The sequence below is a fragment of the Ochlerotatus camptorhynchus genome, unplaced genomic scaffold (genome assembly GCF_037179485.1).
Source record: "Ochlerotatus camptorhynchus isolate MF236.1 unplaced genomic scaffold, CSIRO-AGI_Acam_v1.1 ptg000639l, whole genome shotgun sequence".
Taxonomy (NCBI): Eukaryota; Metazoa; Arthropoda; class Insecta; order Diptera; family Culicidae; genus Ochlerotatus; species Ochlerotatus camptorhynchus.
This window is the reverse complement of record NW_027041118.1, coordinates 2971660-2993591: the sequence shown is the minus strand read 5'-3', so window position 1 is coordinate 2993591 and position 21932 is coordinate 2971660. Positions and strand designations below refer to the sequence as shown.

At 41.9% G+C, this 21932-nt stretch overlaps 1 pseudogene; it reads right to left on the bottom strand.

Moving 5' to 3' along the window:
* Window positions 1-4399: 4399 nt before the first annotated feature.
* LOC135714321 (heterogeneous nuclear ribonucleoprotein L-like) lies at window positions 4400-5911 on the bottom strand (annotated as a pseudogene).
* Between the last annotated feature and the right edge of the window lie 16021 nt (window positions 5912-21932).

Genomic DNA, 21932 nt, shown 5'->3' with positions numbered 1-21932 from the left:
CAGCAGAAGGACTACCAACGGAAACAGCCCTTTTACGCGAAATTTTCCTGGACGTTCACGAAGAACTCGGAATTCCACGCACCGACGCTTTGGCAGACCTGAATTCACACCGCGCGTTCCTACTTAGTGAACGCACACAACGACTGCAGCAAACTAGGGAGGCCGCTCGCAAATTTTACAGTCCTCCAAATTTTCAACGGCACTGACGCACTCTACTAAAGGAAGTAACGACGACTATTCCCATGCAAGGGAATTACTATTATCGAATGACGACACTCTACATGAGGTAGACCCTACTAATGTAAGTAATACTGACCCTCCAAAAATCTCTTCACTTCCTCAACAGAATGCGACTGAAATTTTGGTGTATTGCCAAAATTTCAATCGCATGAAAAGCCCAGCTAAAATGAAAGAAATCCACCAGAACATTCTATCTTCTTCTTTTCAAATAATTCTTGGAACTGAAACAAGCTGGGACGAAAGCGTCAGAAGCGAAGAAATTTTTGGAAACAATTTTAATGTATTCCGGCACGACAGGAATTTTCAACTCTGTAATAAAAAGTCTGGTGGTGGAGTGCTCATTGCCATCAATGCTGACTTTACTTCTGAAGAAATCATAACAAATAAGCACAAGGAATTCGAAAATGTCTGGGTCAAAGCACTTATTGCCGGTGAAATACACATTTTTTCTTCTGTGTATTTTCCACCTAAACATGCCCACAAGCAGTCTTTTGAACTATTTTTTCAAATTGTTGAAACTATAATGTCAAATATGGAACCAGAAGTAAAACTGCATATTTATGGCGACTTCAATCAACGAAACGCAGACTTTATTACAGACATTAAAAATGAATCATTTTTACTCCCGGTCGTAGGTGAAGACGAAGCATTACAATTATTATTCGACAAAATATCTTATTTTGGTCTTAATCAAATAAACCATGTAAAAAATCAACAAAACTCATATTTAGACCTTTTATTTACAAATTGTACTGAAGACTTCTGTGTGGATACATCATTAGCACCTTTATGGAAAAATGAAGTGTTTCACACAGCAATTGAATACTCAATCTTCGTACAAAATTCTTCTTCCTTCAGCGACTGGGAATACGAGGAAGTGCCGGAATACCGTAAAGCAAATTACGAAGAAGCCAAACGTAGACTATGTACAATAAATTGGCAAAATTTAATAAGTATTAAATGTCGATACTGAAGTAGAAAAATTTCACTTAATTCTACAAAACCTAATCTTAGAAACTGTACCATCAAAAAAAGAAGACAAACACAAAACAATAAACTACCCGCATGGTTCAATCCACAACTGAAAAATTTGAAGAATAAAAAACAGAAAGCTCATAAACTATGCAAAAAAGAAAAAACTGAAACCAATTTGCGAAACTATCACAACTTATGCAACCAATTACATACAGCCACCAACTCTGCATATGAGGACTATAACCGCAAAGTCGAAAATGAAGTCAAATCATGTCCTAAGAACTTTTTTAGTTATGTAAACACGAAATTAAAAAGCAGCAATTTTCCTTCGCGAATAAATTTGGATGCAAATGTAGGCGAGAATTCTTCTGAAATTTGCAGTCTCTTTGCAAATTTCTTCCAAGAAGTATACACCACATTTTCCGAAGAAGATCGTGACCGCGATTTCTTTGCATTCATTCCTGAAATTTCTAAAAACATCTCTGTCAACCAACTTTCTCAACATGAAGTCCTCAATGCACTAAAAAACTTAAACGCGTCGAAAGGGTCTGGACCTGACGGCATCGCACCCATATTTTTGAAAAACCTTTCTGAAGAACTCGCATTTCCTCTAGAGCGTCTTTTCAACATGTATCTGAAAAATGGAAAATTCCCTGAAATTTGGAAATCATCTTATTTGGTACCTATTTTCAAATCAGGTGCAAAATCAGACATTCGAAATTATCGTGGAATTGCTATTACTTCTTGCATTCCAAAACTTTTTGAATCAATCGTAAACGGCAATATTTTTCAGCAGGTGAAAAATCTAATTACAAGTAAACAGCACGGCTTTTTTAAAGGTCGTTCAACTACCTCTAATCGTCTAGAATATGTATCTTTCATTATTAAAGCGTTGGACAGTGGCAAGCACGTTGAAGCGCTATACACCGACTTCAGTAAAGCATTTGACCGCATCGACATACCATTATTAATCCTCAAATTGCAGAAAATAGGAATGGAGCCTGGACTTTTGAATTGGCTTCAATCATACCTAACACATCGTAAACAAATAGTTCGCTTTCAAAATAAACTTTCAGAACCAATTTCAGTCACCTCTGGGGTACCCCAGGGTTCTCATTTAGGCCCACTTCTTTTTATTTTGTACATAAACGACATTTCCTACATACTTAAAAAAAAATAAAATTGCTTGTATATGCAGACGACATGAAGCTCTTTATGGATATAAGTAATTCTAGCGATGCAGAAGAATTCCAGAATGAAATCAATATATTCCACACCTGGTGTAGTAAAAGTCTACTTAAACTGAACGTAAAAAAATGTACTGCAATAGCATTTAGCAGAAAAATTGAAACACCGCATATTGAAATATCATTAGGCAACCAAATAGTAGAAAAAAGCAAAATTGTAAGAGATCTAGGTGTAATCCTAGACTCCAAACTAACTTTTATAGAACATTATAATACTATCATTAGTAAAGCAAATGCTAGGCTTCATCAAAAGGTTCAGTCATAATTTCGAAGACCCATACACTATTAAGCTATTATATACCACATATGTAAGGCCAATTCTTGAATACTGCCACCTAGTATGGAATCCATACATTTCCATACACGAAGAACGCATAGAATCTGTCCAAAAACAATTCCTTTTATATGCTTTACGTAAATTGAATTGGACTGCATTTCCATTACCATCTTATGAAGCGCGCTGCATGCTCATCAATATACAAACACTTAAGGAGCGCCGCCAATTTGCAATGCTTTTCTTCATCAACGACATTATTTCAATGCGCATAGATTCGGCAGAAATTCTCGCACAATTAAATTTTTACACACCTTGTCGATATCTTAGAACACGGAATTTATTTTCAGAAACATCGTACAGAACAAACTATGCAAAAAATAGCCCAATCAATCGAATGATGCGCCTATATAATTTGCATTGCGGAACTATTGACATCACTATGTCCAAGCAGCAAATACAAACTAAGCTAAAACAGAATAGAATTAATGCATAGTATGTAAGTAAACATTGTAATAATCATTGTATGTAGTCTACACTGGCTTGACGAAATGGAAATAAATAAATAAAGTATACTGCTACTAGATTTTCTTACGAAAACACTTCGCTGAATGCATGCAAACGATTCTTTATGCTTTCAGCTTCAATTTGACTATATTTTTACCACTGAGAAAAAGCAATCTAGCAGGGTTTTCTTGAAATGAAACACACGCACTACAAATTGTAGCTGATTTAGAGTTGCCGATAATAGAACAGCAGATTTACATGCAGTTCAAATGGAACGGTTGCCGAAGAAAAACTGGTTGCCGACAATACTCGCTCTCACTAGAGAAGATTGGAGCTTTGTAAAAGCGTTTCAAAACAGTTTTTGACAATTCTTTCGACTGAAATTATTAGAGCAGCTGGCAGCAAAAGATTGTAAACAAACCTATACTGCATATGTGTGCGTTCCATAGAGAAAAAGGCTATGGAAAGAAGGTCGCTGCTTAGGTTGCCGAGAATACGTAAATTCCCCTATATAGTGATTTCTTTTCGATTCCATCACCAGTCCAAAAACTCCGAGCAGGTAACGATTCCACATTGCTCCGAGGTAAATAAGTGGGGAGAGGTCATTCGTTTTCATCACAAAACACTCCACTGGACGATCATGGTGTTGGTGTCATCCCGAACCGACCCGGGAGGATAGTATTGGTGCCGACTAGCCGTCAACGACAAAAGGAAACATCAACAGGCAAACGACAGTGAAGACGCCATACAAGTAAAATGACCTCCCCGGAAGGATTCAATCATGATTTTCGTCCCGGATCGGGCACTTTCCTGGTGAAATTCAACCCTTTCCACTGCACAGTTACACTTTCACACTGGTTCCGACTGGATTCGATTCCATTTGATATGGATTTTTCACGTTTAACCCAAGGGGTTGGTTACTCCGCACTGTGTGCCAAAAATAAGCTAGGGCACACCTGGGCACAGTCATTGGCACTGTTTGGCACCCATGGTTTCAATTTTTCTGATTACTGGCAACACTGAACTTTTCCTGCGCCCGCGCAGTGTGCATGTGTCGAAATTTGTTATAGATGTTGCCCCAATATAATCAATTTTTTTTTTTTCAAAACACAACTGTGAATCTCCACCAAGTCTCGTCGTTGCTTTTGCTTTCCTTCTAAGGACATGGATCGTGTTCGGATTTGAGACAGTTGCCCGTCACCGAAATGGGCGTCACACCACCAAACGCTGCTGCCACGGCAGAGGCTGTCGCGGCCGCTACTGATATTGGGTTGCCAGGTGCCGGTGCCAAGCCTATGCCCATGTTTTCGATCTTCTCGTTGCTCCAAGCACCGTTCATCGTCTTGGACGAGGAAAAGCATCGCTTCATAATGAACGGGAATTTTGTGCCTTTGTGATCGATCGCGCGGTGATTGCACTTCATGATGGCGTTCACCGCCAGGGCTACGCTCGGGAACTCGACCAATCCGGAAAAGGAACGTTCCGATTTAAGTGGGAACATTCGCACTTGCGGCAGGTAGCAGTCCTTGGTGTTGAATGTAGTTAACAGCAGATTCTCGGGCATACCGGGTGGGGTATTGAAAAAGTGGAGAATCTTGCTCGGGAAAGGAAGCGACTGTTCTTGGAGGCGCTGTAGCCTTTGAAGCTGATCGAATTGTACGGCAGGGTGTAGGGGTAGGTGGACTCTTACAAGTAGTTCTGCTTGGAAAATGCAATCTGAATTTTGCTACCATCATTTCCGATTGGAATGTTGTTTAAGTGCTGGATGCTCTTTGGTCTTTAGGAACTTTATCCAGATAAAATGTCCGCACAGGCAGAACAGATTGAACAGCTTACCGATGATGGCTGTGTTGTTATCGAGTCTGTACTATAGACCATCATCACTGCGCCCTGTTGCTGTGATGGTTGAATGAAGTTGGCTGGTTTCTTTCGGGTCAGCGGTGCGTTTTTCATCAGTCCATGGTGTGTTCCGGCCGGTGTTGGTTTCCAGTTTCCAGCAAATCCGTTTCCTCCACCGGCTCCCAGAAGGGCTGGTTCAGGATCATGGTTGACTAATGATTGACGGTCGTTGTACGGGGTCGGCCTTTTGCCGAAGATGGTAGGATCGTGTAGCAACGGGGCTTGTCCGTTGCAGGCATCCTTGGAGACGGCTGCTTTCAATGTGTAGTCCCCCTAATACACAATACCATACCCTGAACACGTCCTTAAGCAAAATAACCATACAAATTTTACTAAGGCCCAACTGGAGTCCGTGTCGTTTTTGTAAACATTGAGTTTTCTTGACTTAGTTGATCTTCAGTGTGCATCAACCGGAGTAGATTTCACAGCCGTTCAATGCATCGCTGGCTCTGGTGGCGGATTCAATACTGTCAAACTCAACCATAGCTTGGACTCCATTCTTCTTGAATATCTTGATACTTTGCACTTGTCCGTTGGGTGAGCAGATGGTGTGTAGAACGTCCACATGATAGACTGGATTAATGATACTGTACAGCAGGATATGGTTGGGCCGGGTTGCTACCTCGCGCTTTCGCCGAGGCTAATCTGTTACGTTGATGTTGTTGTTGTTCCGGCAATTGAGTGGAACCGTCTCGATCATCTCCTGACCGGTACAGAGGCGCTTGTTGTGCGGCCCGTCCTGGCCACCGCCGATACCGTTTCCGATCATTGAAATTGATCTTTGTTTATTAGCACACATTGGCAAGCAAAGAGAAGGGAAGGGTTGAGAAAATGTCACGTCACTTCACTATGCTTTACTTATCACTCGGGACAGCCTACGATAATAACCGCTGTTGAAAGCCTAGAACGTTTCCTCACTCAACGTAGACGCGTACTAGGTGAAACTCCACCCGCATGTCTGTATCTCGGAACAAAAATGTTCTTCCTACTCCCGCGTCATCTCAGGTTTCGAAAAACAAAACAAAAGCAAGCGCTGTTAAAATACCGGGTTGCCAAACAAGGCATTATTCACAGGCCAATTAAAGTCAGTTCAAGGACTTCTCAGCACTGCCGGCACAGCTGCGGCACACTGAGGCAGACTGAGAAAAAAAATTTAGCGCAAAATAAGTATGTATAGTGGTTCAACCCTCATATTTTTTTTTTAATTTGCGGTGATTTTTGTTCTTGTGATATATATTGCGCTTACTATTAAAATGTTGTTTCATTTTTTTTTGACTTGTTACAATTAAAAAATATGCGGAAACAGATGCAATCAGCGACAGCGAAAACAAAATGAACGGTTCGCGGACAGAGCCTACTGCGTTCTGTGAGCTTTATCAACCTTTTTTATATTCTAAAAATAAAATCAGCAACATTGTGCATAGCTTGTTCATATATTATAAAATGCTGATTATGAGCTTAACATACACTTCTTCACATTTTTCATTCGCACAGAATTTTTGCCTAAAACCTCATTCGCGTGCATCCTTCGGAATGCAGAACGCCAGTACCAAGAATCGAAAGGGGGGGAGGCAAAGCACCAAAAACAAGCAAAAGGAAAAACCAAACAACGCAACGCCACAGCAACACAGCTGCTCGAAACAAATTCTTGTCGCGTTGATTACAATATCACTAAAAAATCGTCTTAAAACGTGCTGGATATTAATTTACACTTATCTACACGCGAAATCTAATTGACTTGCACAGATAACAATTCTGAATTTTAATAGTGATGTAAACATTCATTCACGTAAACTTAAATTTCATTTCACGCAGCCGAGCAAGTTGTAAACAATGTTGTTTACAAAGATGGGCTTTTGTATACAATATTTGCTACATTGCATGAAGTGTGTCAGAACTTTACATGATATATAATGTAAACTTATATGATATGTGACGCTCCATTTATGTGCATCATACTGAACAGAAATTTAAACTACTTTTTTCGAACTGTGTGGGACAATTAGAAAATATGCGGAACACAGATGAAATCAGCGATAGCGAAAACAAAATGAACAGTTCGCGGACAGAGCCTACTGCGTTCTGTGAGCTTTAACGACCTATTTTATATTCTAAAAATAGAATCAGCAACATCAGTTCATATATTATAAAACGCTGATTATATGCATAGCAAACATGTCTTCACACACAGTTCGAAAAAGTAGTTTAAATTTCTGTTCAATATGATGCACATAAATGGAACGTCACATATCATATATGTTTACATTATATATCATGTAGAGTTCTGACACATTTCATGCAATGTAGCAAATATTGTATATAAAAGCCCATCTTTGTTAACAACATTGTTTACAACTTGCTCGGCTGCGTGAAATGAAATTTTAATTTACGTGAATGAATGTTTACATCACTATTAAAATTCAGAATTTGTATCTGTGCACATCTTAAGAAGCGAATAAATCAATCGCTCATAAGGAAACGCGAAGAAGTCAATGTTAAGCTTATTTTCAGCTTCATATAAAACCTCTAATAAGCGTGAAGTTTGATAAAATCACTAGATTTAAATGTTTATGAGCTGAAGAAAGGTTTTTTTTTTATTTCTTAACCACTACATTTGTTCAGACTAAGGTTGGATAAAACATTACTGTAAGAACGTTTAACCCTTAGTATAGTCATAACCAACCAACTCTAAAAACATATTGATGCTTATCACTTAAGGTTACAAACCTGAACTGTGCAAGCGTCGTCAACGAGAAACTTGCCCAACAATGCACATCAAATTAGGTTTTTCCTATCATCTTTCATTATTCCCGATTGTTCGATTTCTCAAGCAAGATTTTATTTATGATGAAATCACATAATAAATAAAAACACTCCCTCATCAACAACCAATTAGCGGTGGTGTAAAACAAGTAGCTTATCATCCCGACCTGTGGTTGCATATTTTTTCATGAACTTGACTCAGGGACAAAGGTACCATGGTTCTTAATTGAATTGGAAGTTGGAAAAACTCATCAAAAAGTATTTCAATTGATCCCATTGTGTCATCATCATCATCATCACTAGCCAGCAACCGACGCTGATGGTGCTGATGAACCACTAATGAAGTGAGTAGCATAAATAATATTCGTGCTGTGGCCCCTTTTCTCGGATGACTTGCTACCGAAAAGCATATATCCATCACATAAGTAGGTAGAATGGATCGAGTGGGCAGAAGGTACACAGCAGCGGGACAGAGGCATACCAGGATTGACTTTTTGTGCCGATCGCCGGCATGGCGGATGGTGGCGGGCGGCGCGTGAATAATGGCTTAATGATGACGACAGTCAAGAAAATAACCGACTCCATTATTGAATGTTTTCGTAATGAAATAACTTAATTGGGAACGACGTACTCGGCTGGATGCTCACTGTGGGGTTGGAAGGGAGTAGCCAGGAACGGTTAGGACGGAATAGAGGACGGTGGGTGGCAGCCTGCGGCTATTTATGCCACTTGACTTTAAATGGTTTATCGAAGAAGCTAAAGATGATTGTAAATGATTTGAAACTATTAGACGATGACTGTCGCTTGAAGCCATTCGGTAAATGCAATGATGCAGACTCTGATAATGACCAGAACTCAGATATCAAAAATCATGAAATTGCGCTGTCGTAACAAATTAAAAAATATATTGCTATAAGAATCGTGCTAATACTAAATCAATTGTGTACAAGGCACTAGGTACACACTTAGAAATAATTATTTTTATACATTACGTTATTCATCTTTGGTGTGAATCATGGAACGTAAACAAACATGTCATATAAAGTTAAGTGATTCAAAATAGAAACGACGAAAAAAGCGTTTGATTTAATTGATTTTCTCGGCTCTTTCAATTGATTCTAAAGTCATAAGCTTACATGTGCTGGTCACAGACCACAACAATTTACATGTCCTTTTTCGTGGTGGAAGGAAAAATTCCATAGATTTATTGTTTATTAATTTACTGTTTACGTTGCAGATTTACATTTCTGCAGATTTGGGGACCCAATTCTTAATTTAATTTTGGAAATGTGTGGTTCTTAAACCAATTTTTACGCTGGGTAAGTGAGCCAGTTTTTATCCTAGGGTCTAACTAAATTTTTATATAAATATGACAAAATGTATGTTCTAACCCTGCATGGACATCAGTTATGGACCTTAAATTGTTTCATTTACCCTATTATGCTAGTGTATTAGAGTGCTTTTTTGTTTATTTACGAACTCTTGATCGCTGTGAAACTTCTGAAAATTGTTGAGGAAATTTAAATCAGTAACTTTATCCAGTTTGTTTTTGTTTGCTTAACTGGTTAAAATGTTATACTTAATTATCTTAAAGATAAATCATCCAACTTAAACCTGTGGAACCATAGTCATTATAATATGTGTTCTAGATTCAATTCCGATTCAATCGAGATCTTTAGATGCCTGTGCCATTTTTGCATCAATATAATTGTTTTTTTTTTTTTCCTTTGGTTTGTTTTCCGTCGATCTTGTTTTCCGTGCTGAGCACCAATGCTACCGACGCCAGGGAGACAGCTCCCACACCTGGACTCTACCTATTGACCCATCAACTCATGAACCGGAGACCAACGGCTTTACTTCCCGTGATCAGAGATGTTATGCTTCAGAACATCCCGGGGGCGCCGACTCGGATTGAACCCAGGCCTGCTGAGGTACGAGGTTATCACGCTTACCACTACACATAACTTCAACACACAACTTAACATTTTGTTTTAGTTTTTTTCTTATGAATCTCATGTTAAATACTTTGTGACTATGTATGAAATATTCAATTAACGTAGAAATTCCAAGGGGTATTCAATTCTGCACACTTTAATCTGTACCAAGAGATTTAGCAAAAGCTGTGCCAAACGTTGTGCCGATCGTTCCGATGTAGGCCGAAGTGTATTATTCAAACTGTCAATGTCCCATGAGATTGGCAACCCTGAAGCTAGACTTTTGTGGCTGTGTTTACGTTTTAATTTTCTCTTATTCATGATCATGGTTCATGGCAAATATTAAGCTTCATTCTCATTAGAACGAGAGCGGAGTGGGTGGTAGAAGATGAACTGGAAGCAATCCAATCTATTCGAACCATCCACAAGAAAAGTGTGCAGAAACGTAGCCTGATCGTTGGTGGACCAAATTTTCACCTGATGGCAGTAAAATGCTCCCCAACAAAATCAAACCCAGAACTCGAACGACCGAATGTTCAATCCCACCTCAGAAACAACATTCTTGAAACAGTTCATCTTATCGACTCAGAAGTAGAGGTGAGCAAAATAGCTCATCTGGCTGAGCGGATCAGACCCGTCCAGCTCATTGAAGGGAGTCGATTCTTTCGAACAGCTCTTTAGCTCACCATGAAATGATAGAAATTTTGACACAAATGTTACACGCGATGATATGATTGACATAGTTTTACACGATGTTACGCCTTTTCTCAAGCTATGCATTCCAGTCTACATTCAGATTTTATTTCAGATGTTAATTCTTCCGTAGATTTGCTCTCACTATTCATCAGCTCAGATCTAGAGATGGGCTCTCGAGCTGTTCTATAGACCTGACTCACTAAAGTCAGCCGTGGTTCATTTTTAGGAACCGCAGCTCATCAGCTCACTGATATCATAAGTCTAATGGTGTATTCAAATCTGAGCGTGCATTAGCGGAGCGGAGCAGAATTTGCGTTGGAATGACAACCAGTACTTCTCTGCCTCTCGTACATTCGCAAAATCTTGCCCCGCGCGTGAAATATCGCTCAGGATGGAATCCACCTTGATTCTACAGCACGATTGCTCCCACTATTCTCGGCTTCAGCTCCAGATCATCAGCTCAGATTCGGATCCAGAGCTGAATCGTGAAGAATCGAGAGAAAAAAGATTCGAAAAGCTGGACGGGTCCGAGAGCTGTTATGTCAGTGAATCATTCGAGCCGATGATTCGGATCCGGAGCTGAAATGATAAGCTGGAGAGAATGATGGGAGGAGAGGTAAGAGCATATATACTGGAGGAATAACAGCAGCAATAAGAGCCGGCTACGCAAATGCATTGGATAATACCAGTAGAAATTAAAGATCGTCTAATCGTATGTACATGTTGAATTACGCGCGCATCTTGTTTTACGCGATGGCTGTTCAATGCGTAAAGGAGCAATGCGTGCTTTTTTGATAAATTCCGCTATAAGTGACGGATTTAATGGTTTAGATTTGTGAAAATAGTATGCTGATGAGCTGCGGTTTCTAAAAAATGAACCCCGTGTCATCATCTCACTTTAGTGAATCGGGTCTTTAGCACAGCTTGGGAGCGGATCGCCCATCTCTACTCAGAAGTACGTAACGTCAAAGGCATCTCTCAAGCCTATCATATCGCTGATAATGATGTTTCCTACCACAACCTCAATTACACACGTTCAAGCCTACCAAGTTCACGATCCTTTGTAGTTGTGGTTCCTTCCAAAATGTACCACCAATCAAAACCAATGGCCAGTGAAAGCCATGAAATGTTCCCTCACTTCATATCTGTCATACTTCAGAAATGGTGCACGATCCAAATAAGCTTCGCATCTGCAATTCAGCTGCAGGTAGTATCCTGTGGTTGTTGTTGTTCTTTGCACGCCCATGGGATCTTGTCCACCAGCAACTTACCTACTGACCCCACCGAAATCTTCTCTGCCGCGAATCAAGCTTTTGTGATAGGTGGCCATCGCACCAGATCCTTTTGAGATGAACTAGTGCAGCGGATGAGAGCAGATTGGATCGTTGATGATGGGGTGTACTTACGGAGTAGAATGTAATAGTATTTCTGTTTGCAGTGATCTGTTCCAATAAATCCTATACTGTTTCGCTAAGGCAATCGTACATCGGTCCAGATCTAATGGAATATTTGCGGTTAATACGTATCGACATCCCCCAGCAGTACTTGAACTTGTATAGACATCCCTAAGAAGTCCTTTTGGATTTCCCATCGAAGTCCATACCAACTGAAACCAATACCTTAGGAAACTTTTCATTCCGTAAGACCCATCACGCACACCCCATATGATCAAAAATGCATGATTCGAGTTGGACAAGGACATATCCTAACTGGAGAGAAGAAACGGGACGAAGCGTTTAAGTTGCCTTACATCGGTGGATTTGCAGATGAATACACTGGAGCATGCGCCGAAAGTGTCCCTGCTGCTCACAGCTCGTTGCTTCAGCGGTGTCACCGAGGAGTAATTGGATGCATTCAAAAAGTCATATCGAAAACTATACCCGGTGTGGTTGTTTTCACCGATGTTGCTACTCTCATCACCACCCAGTCGTCGTCGCCAACGTCTTCCACTATCATCACTACCGGAACGACCATGTCCCGGTAGAGCAACAGCACACAGTAGTATAGTATCATCTCCCACACGAAGCTTACCGATATATCAATCCAAAAAGTTTAGCAGAAATCATTACAGTTAAAACAATTAAAACATTTTATTTTAAATATATGAACAACAAGCAACAAGCGTCCCGAATGGTGGATTGCCTGTCAAAGTTCAATAGCATAATATCGATACCGGGAGTACATGAATTTATCAAGATCGTTGATGGGCGATGTAATGACCCAAGGAATGGCTGGTGTAATCAGGTGAAAAATGACAGCACGGTTTCATCTTGATCCATTGAGCTTCCGAAAATTGGCCCGTTAGCTGTTCTCTCATTTTGTTCGATTGCCCTGCTATTGATAGTGTACTGCTTCGGACAGACAAGGATGTGCGCTGCAGGGAAATCCAACTCAGTTATGGGGAATCTATAACGGGTCTTGGGTAAATTCGCTATTGCGGTTATCCAAATCGAAAAATTGTAAGTGTCAACAATGTCAACAATGATTTGACACACGCACTACGCAGGCGCAGTGATAACTAGTACAGTGGTGCAAGTAGCTTAAAATATAATGATAATTCCCAACCATGGGTGCCAAACTGTTCCAGTGAGTGTGCTCAGGTGTGCCCAAATGTGTTTTTGGTACACTGTGCGTAGTGACTATCTCCTTGAGAGTTATATTTTACATCGGTTTTCTTTAATAATATGATTTGAAGCGTAATGAAATTCGATTGCATGGACGGGCAGCGTTGGGAAAATATAAAAAAAAAATCAAATCTCACCACGCTTGATTTTTGTAGACAAAAATCAAACAATTGTGGTTGATTTAGCTGTGATATCGCAGCTCGGAATATCAAGCTAATAAAATTCACCTGCTGTAAATCTCATCAAACTGTGGTGAGATTGAGTTTCTTGATTTTTGCTTTACACCCGAACGCAAACGAAACTTCCATAACGGCTGGCAGCAGTCACTTCGTGTCTGCCATCGGTGAAAAGTAAAAAGAGATAACAAACTATACTTTCTCTTTCTAAGAAAACGATGCGCAACGGAATCATGTTTGTGTCCAGTCAACTCTCAGCTCGATTTTTGCACTTTGTGAATAGTCTCGCAATATCAAAGGAGCTTGTAAAATCAATATCAAGCATGATATTTTGTTCCAATATAATATTGAGAGCGTAATATTGAGAACGTATGAAAAAGGAAAAATATCATTTGATTGATGATTTTGCCAACACTGGGTACGGGTACATCAAAGAAGTAATATTTGAGTTTTAGAAAAGACGTGTTGATTGGAAATCGATATCACATCCTTCTCAACAGTAGTTGTTGTCGTCGTCGGTGAGGTTGCCGCCAGGATCTAAACCTAGTAGCTTGATCGTAATTATTTTATGAAACAAGGAGCTCGGTGGCCTAGTAGCGACCGATTTAGCTTACTGAGCAGAACACCGTGGGTTCAAACCAAAGCTTCTTCGCGATATTGAATCGTTAGGACATCAATTCAACATATCGTTTACCAAAACGAATCCTGCTGCAATCCCTACCCCTTAATCAAACATCCAAGTGATTTCTCGTGACAGCGCAGAGTTGTTCTCGGATTTCAGTACAGCGAGTATTACGCCAAAATATTCCTACCCATTCCTTTCTTGAACAGCATTAAGACGTTTATTTACAAATTGAGGATGATTGCTAGTCCCAAGCAACGTCTATTGGTTCTCTGTGTAATTATAGCTGATCTGACAATAACGGAGTAGCCTCCTTGGGCGACCCATGTCATGCTCATGCTCATGCGCACAATCAACTGTTTTTGGTAATAGGTGTACAAAAACACATGGGCCCTTTTAAAAAACTACTTTTGAGTCGAAATGATCTTTTTTCCTACGGAAAATACTGGGTCTATCATACTGAAAATATTTACCAAGTGTCTTCCACATCGAAGATGGTCCAGCACGATTTCAGGTTTTTGGAGCTCATTCTGGATGGAATCCCTCTCTTTTCTTTTTTTTTTTTTTTATTTTACGGAACCTTCAATCTCAGTACGAAACAAAAACCACACTGTGGTAATCTAAACGAAATGGATTTAGTGTAAAGTTAGAATGTATTGCGTTGCTTAAAACGAAATTTTATTTTCAGTGGACCTTTATATAACATCTTGCATTTATGGCCTGGACTCGTTCACGGAGGTATATGTGTGTATGGTGTGCATTTTTTTTATTGAGATTATTGATATAGCATTACACATAGTTCGGTAAATGCTGGGTAATGCGCAATACAGATCCCATTGAGATCACTAGTCTCTTCCCAGCAACTCCTATCCATACCTTCCCGTGGTACCGGCCGGGAACTGTAAGCAACATTAGGGAAGATCGGGTAACCAACCCCGGTGGGAACTTTGGTCAGAGGCTGACAGGGAAGGGGGGGTTTGCTTTGGCAAGCCTGAGCGTCTGTTCTCCAGGAGGAGCGGCTCACAACAGCGTCTGTTGCCCATGTTAGGGACGGCTGATCTACGACCCCAGCGACGAAATAGGACTTGCGATTGGAAACTCGGCACGTGGAACTGTCGATCTCTCAATTTCATCGGGAGCACCCGAATACTCGCCAATCTACTGAAAGACCGCGGATTCGGCATCGTAGCGCTGCAGGAGGTGTGTTGGACAGGATCCATGGTGCGAACGTTCAGAGGTAATCATACCATCTACCAGAGTTGCGGCAACACACGCGAGCTGGGCACAGCTTTCATCGTGATGGGCGAAATGCAAAAGCGCGTGATCGGTTGGTGGCCGATCGACGAAAGAATGTGCAGGTTGAGGATCAAGGGCCGATTCTTCAACTTTAGCATAATCTATGTGCACAGCCCTCACTCCGGAAGCACTGATGATAACAAGGACGCATTTTACGCGCAGCTCGACCGCGAGTACGATCGCTGCCCAAGCCATGACGTCAAGATCATCATAGGAGACCTAAACGCTCAGGTAGGCCAGGAGGAGGAATTCAGACCAACGATTGGAAAGTTCAGCGCCCACCAGCTGACGAACGGGAACGGCCTACGAGTCATCGATTTCGCCGCCTTAGCACCTTCTTCCAACACAGCCTCCCCTATCGTCACACCTGGAGATCACCACAGCTGACGGAATCGCAAATCGACCACGTTCTGATTGATGGACGGCAATTCTCCGACATTATTGACGTCAGGATCTATCGTGGCGCTAACATCGACTCTGACCACTACCTGGTGATGGTCAAACTACGCCCAAAACTTTCCGTTATCAACAATGTACGGTACCGACGCCCGCCACGGTACAACCTAGAGCGACTGAAGCAACCGGATGTCGCCTTAGCATACGCGCAGAATCTCGAGGCAGGGTTGCCAGAGGAGGGCGAGCTCGATGTGCCCCCTCTAGAGGACTGCTGGAGTACAGTACAAGCAGCCACCACCGACGCAGCCGAGAGCACCATCGGGTAGGTGGAAAGAAGTCGACGGAATGAATGGTTCGACGAGGAGTGCAGAGCGATTTTGGAGGTGAAGAACGCTGCGCGGGTGGTTATGCTGCAGCATGGAACCCGACATCTTTCGGGAGAAAAAAACACCGCCTGGAAGAAGCGGAGTGCTGTGCCGTTCCCAAGAAACACGGAAGTTCTACCAGAAGCTCAACGCATCCCGCAACGGCTTCGTGCCGCGAGCCGAAATGTGCAAGGATAAGGACGGGAGCCTCTTGACGGACGAACGTGAGGTGATTGAAAGGTAGAAGCAGCACTTCGATGCGCACCTGAATGGCGAGAAGAACGTAGGCACGGGAAACCAGCGCAATGGAGGAAACGACTACGTCAGTGCAGCAGAGGACGGAACTGACCCAACTCCCACGCTGAGGGAAGTTAAGGATGCCACTCACCAGCTCAAAAACAACAAAGCAGCTGGTAAGAATGGTATCGCAGCCGAACTCATCAAGATGATAGTCAGAATCTGGGAAACAGAACAGCTAGCGAAGGAGTGAAAGGAGGACATAATCTGCCCCATTCACAAGAAAGGCGACCATTTGGAATGTGAGAACTTCAGAGCGATCACCATTTTGAATGCCACCTCAAAGTGCTATCCCAGATCACCTTCCGTCGTCTTTCAACTAAAATGACCGAGTTCGTGGGAAGTTATCCAGCCGGCTTCATGGAGGGCCGATCGACAACGGACCAGATCTTCACCGTACGGCAAATCCTCCAGAAATGCTGTGAATACCAGGTCTCAACGCATCATTTGTTCATCGACTTTAAGGCGGCATACGACAGTATCGACCGCACAGAACTAAGGGAAATCATGGACGAGAACGGCTTTCCTGGGAAGCTGATCAGACTGATCAAAGCAACGATGGACGGTGTGCAAAACTGCGTAAGGGTTTCGGGTGAACTATCCAGTTCATTCGAATCTCGCCGGGGACTGCGACAAGATGACGGACTCTCATGCCTACTCTTCAACATCGCTCTAGAAGGTGTAATGCGACGAGCCGGGGGCTCAACAGCCGGGGTACGATTTTCACGAAATCCGGTCAATTTGTGTGCTTTGCGGATGACATGGACATTATCGCAAGAACATTTGGAACGGTGGCAGAACTATACACCCACCTGAAACACGAAGCAGCAAAGGTCGGACTGGTGGTGAGTGCGTCAAAAACAAAGTACATGCTAGTAGGCGGAACCGAACATGACAGGATTCGTCTAGGAAGTAATGTCACCATAGACGGGGATACTTTCGAGGTAGTTGAGGAATTCGTTTACCTTGGATCCTTACTGTCGGCTGACAAAAATGTGAGTCGTGAAATACGAAGACGCATCATCAGTGGAAGTCGTGCCTACTACGGGCTCCAGAAGAAACTACGGTCAAAAAAGATTCACCCCCGCACCAAATGTACCATGTACAGAAATCTAATAAGACCGGTGGTCCTCTATGGACATGAGACATGGACTATGCTCGAGGAGGACCTGCAAGCACTCGGAGTTTGCGAGCGACGTGTGCTAAGGACGATCTTCGGCGGTGTGCAGGAGAACGGTGAGTGGCGGCGAAGAATGAACCACGAGCTCGCTGCACACTACGGCGAACCCAGCATCCAGAAGGTGGCCAAAACCGGAAGGATGCGGTGGGCAGGGCATGTTGTAAGAATGCCGGACAACAACCCTGCAAAGTTGGTGTTCGCGGCTGATCCGGTTGGCACAAGAAGGCGTGGAGCGCAGAGAGCACGATGGGCGGACCAGGTATAGCGTGATCTAGCGAGCATTGGGCATGACCGAGGATGGAGAGCGGCAGCCGCAAACCGAGTATTGTGGCGTACTATTGTTGATTATGTCTTATCTTAAATGTGATGTTGTATAAATAAATGTATATACATGTTATATACACATTACACGATAACATAATTTTCCACATATCAAGTGTAGAACAACTTATCTTTAAAATTTTATGGATTCAAATAGTTGTTGTTATCATGTCTATTATTACCTTAAACTATCGAAAACCAATTCCATCTACCATAAATGACTCTAGTGATGCAAAGAGACAATGTGAAAGATTTTCATTCCATGCAACTGCTTGCTTCTGCCTTTTCATGAACCCAGGTTATATTTTTGTCGACTTCCTTGATTAATTTGTCAAGACATCGCCACCTGGATCTAACTTTGCAGTGATTTCCTGTCGGATTGCAATCCAGCACTTGCTTGCATATTTCGTTTCCGTCCTTTCTCTTCCGGCGTTGGAGCTCACAATTCGAGATTCTTTTGTGATGCCATCAACCACTGCCAATGTTAACTTAATTGGAACATTGCTGGAGATATTTTTATCTGATAGTACAGTAGACCGGTTGGGTAATTGGGATGTCCAATATCTAGTTTATCATTCTTTTGAATTATCATAATTTGACCAATGGTAAAATATATTACGTCGAATCATTATTGTGGTGAAAGGTCTATGCACATCCATATTGGTGAGACTCTTTGGCTTCCTGTACGTTCCTGAACCAACGTCGGTTCGTCGAAGCCTAGCCATGGTCAGAGTGCGCGCGCAGGTGTTGTGTTTTGCTTTTGTATAAATCACACTAACCAAAATAAAATCGAGCACATGCCTCTACCGCTTGGCCGGACAGGAATCGGTAATATGCTATAATCACCGTCCTGGCAGTGAATGTGGAATGAGCAAGGGCTCGGCAACCAGTTCAGGCTTTCTGTTTATGCCGTACCATCATTGCCCAGACCCGAGTGGAAGCAGAAAGGAAATGAATCAAAGCACATTAAAATATCGTTTCGAAAAGCTAAGGTAAATTAGGTGCTCTCTACCACTGATTTCCAGCGAAGCATTTCTGAGGTTTTGTTTGGTGCGTGGCGCGAGTTGTTTTTCGTATGTGGTTCATTCCTTTCGATGTAATTATTTCATTGTGGTTTGGCATTTATCGGGCAATTGATATTATTCATGAAACAAACAATACTGCAAGATTTCCAACAAATTATGTATTGAAATTCAAATAAATTTTGGTTTGACGCATTCAAGGTCGTATTAGTTAGTCAATTCCCTTGCCACACAATATACAAATTCATGCATTGGTTGACATAGAAAGCTCTCAATTAAAAACTGTGGAAGTGCTTCAAGAAGACTAAGTTGAGAGCAGAAGAAGATTATCGAAAACATATGTCTGAACGAAAATCTTCCCTAAATAAACTTGCACGGAGTCGAACAAAACATCAAAATCAGCGAACCCTCCCGTCATATTAGCCATCCGCCACCTCAAATCGCTTGTTCAAATATTCATTCATACTTTCTTTCTTACTGCATTTTAATCATCGCTACACATTTCCCCTTTCCGAGACACCACCCACCCCATTTGGGAAAATAATTAACCACTCCAATAAAAGGTGGTGCGTGTGCTTTTGCCAGTACTCACCATTGAGCTATTGTTTCTTCACGCCGCTGCTGCTGCTGCTGCAATCCAACCACCAGCTTTTCCCTTTTTCTAAGACCCCTTCCTATCCATTAGCTCGTCTATTTTCAGCCTACACATATGTGCCGGGTGCTGCTACAGTTGCTTCTTCCTCCCTTAACCCACCCACCACTGCCACCGCCACCGCCACCCCACCACAAGACTCTTCTTCGGAAAAATTGAGTAATTGAAATATTATTGCAGGCAATTATGTTGAGCAATTTGATCAATAAAATGAAGGATGTCGATGATTTAGTTTAATTGCTCTCTTCGTTCGCTTCGGTTCGGTGTTCGATCTCTGAAGTGGCGTGGCTCGGTTCGGTTCGGCACGGCGCGGCAGCCCAGAGAAGCTGCAAGGAGTGGAAAAACCACAACCAACAACGCATTGATTGGCGATGGACTTTGGTCCGGCTGTTCTATATGTAGATGCGGATGGGCTTTGCAGCTTCTTGATTTTTGTTGTCTTATACTTTTCTAGGATTGCCGGTTGCCTCCATGCAGACTACCGTTTTCAGCTGATCAGCACATCTTTCCATGATAGCAGCAATTTTTGGCTTTGTCTTTTACTGTTTGGAAAGCCACGTCTCGCTGTCTAGCAGTTTCAATCGAACTCAAACTCACTTTGTTATGCACGTTAATATGGTAATTCGGACGGCGGATGCACCACCGAAGAGAAACAAAGTTTATGATTTTTTTTTGTTTAACGGTAACTCGTCTTAGCCGTGTAATTATAGATACAAATTCATCACTGATTGAAAGTGCTAAGAGAATCATGCAACAAACATCAAATGGGACAACACGTTGAAGTGGGGCACTACAAAAAGGTGATTTTTGTTTTCTTATAATAATATTTAAATCTACTCAACATGAAGTTAAGATCAAGGGTATGCGATGTACCGAGGTTAACCAACGGAACGCCGAGGAATTTCGCTCATTGATTTGAAGTTGTTATCGGACCTTGTCATGATGCCAAATACTTCCATATGAAAAAGCATCAAGTTTAATAAGTCGATCGTCTCATTTATATGAGATACTGAATGTGTCCGCATTGTCACCTAACTGGAACTGGTTTCAAAGTACTGGTCCATAGCACGGAGGTCCAAATGCCGAATTAAAGAGTAACACATTTTCTGCGCCCGAACCATTAGTTCCAGAGCTGGTTGGAAATGCTATCTACCAACTCTAAAAATCGCAAACTTCACGTATGAAGCAACATAAAAACACTTTGAATGCATTAGTTTCAGGGTAAAAGTGTCTTCGGGAAAGTTTTTCCATTTACTTTAGCCAATATTTTGATGTGAAACACGTTAGGATGGTCCTTGCGATTAAACGGTTAAATTTTTTAATCTTTTTAGATAAAGACTGACTAATTCGTGATTCAATAAGTTTAAAAAAATCCATTATGGTTGCTTTACAGTACTTTTATTAAAATGGAAACGGACACGGAATCAGCGCATTTCTTCCGTTTTGCCCGCATTTACTGGATGTCCTTGACTAATCCACCGTTTCGTCGAAGTCGCTACTTTGAAATTGCCCAGTATTTTTCGATTGGTTGAAATTCCGGGCAATTCGGAGGATTCATTAGCTTAGGGACAAAATCAGCAGCATACCACTCCAGAACCACCTTGGAGTAGTGACAGCTGGCCAAATCGGGCCAAAAGATGATTTTGCCCCTATGCTTGCGAATGAACGGAAATACACGCTCTTTCAAGCATTCTTCAATGTAAACTTGGGATGTCATGATCGAGGATGTGACGAATGGTTTCGTTTTCAAGCCGCAACTGCAAATCGCTTGCCAAATCATAGCCTTCTTCGCAAACTTGTCGGCATACACTTGTTATATAAAACTTTTGATCGGGAAGCTGCTTATAATCGAGTTTGACGTTTGTTTCGTCGTCGTTCAAAGTGCAACCCTTGTGTTTCGTCAAAACACGGTCGTACAAGAGAGCCTTGCACGATTTTTGGCCACGGAATTCTGCTTCATGTGCCGGTTCGGATGTTTACTGGCTTTGTACGACTTGTATCCTTCCCTGGCAAGGATGTTCCACACCATTTGAAAGTTGGCGTTCTATCTTCTGGTCTCATCTCGGATCGAAAGACCAGGGTTGGATTTAGCGCACCTCAACACCTTGCCGCGCAGTTGATGATCCCTGGTTCCAGTTTTTTCGGTGGTCCGCTGATTCCTTTCCACATTCAAGGTTTCCTTATAGGTTTTGAGCACTCGACAAACTGTTGTTTTCGGCATCTTCGGCACTTTATTTTTTCTTCTTTCGAGTTCCATTAGACGTTATTTCTGAACACGATACACTTCTTCTTCTTCTTCTTCTTCTTCATTCCTTTATTTAACCCTCCGTTACTCGCGCTAACTTTTGTAACACGAGTACTCGCGCGTTGTACTTTGTACGACAGTGTGAGTTTTCCATTGCCATTTTGCAGCCGAGCTACCAATCAATATGAAACCAACGGGTTT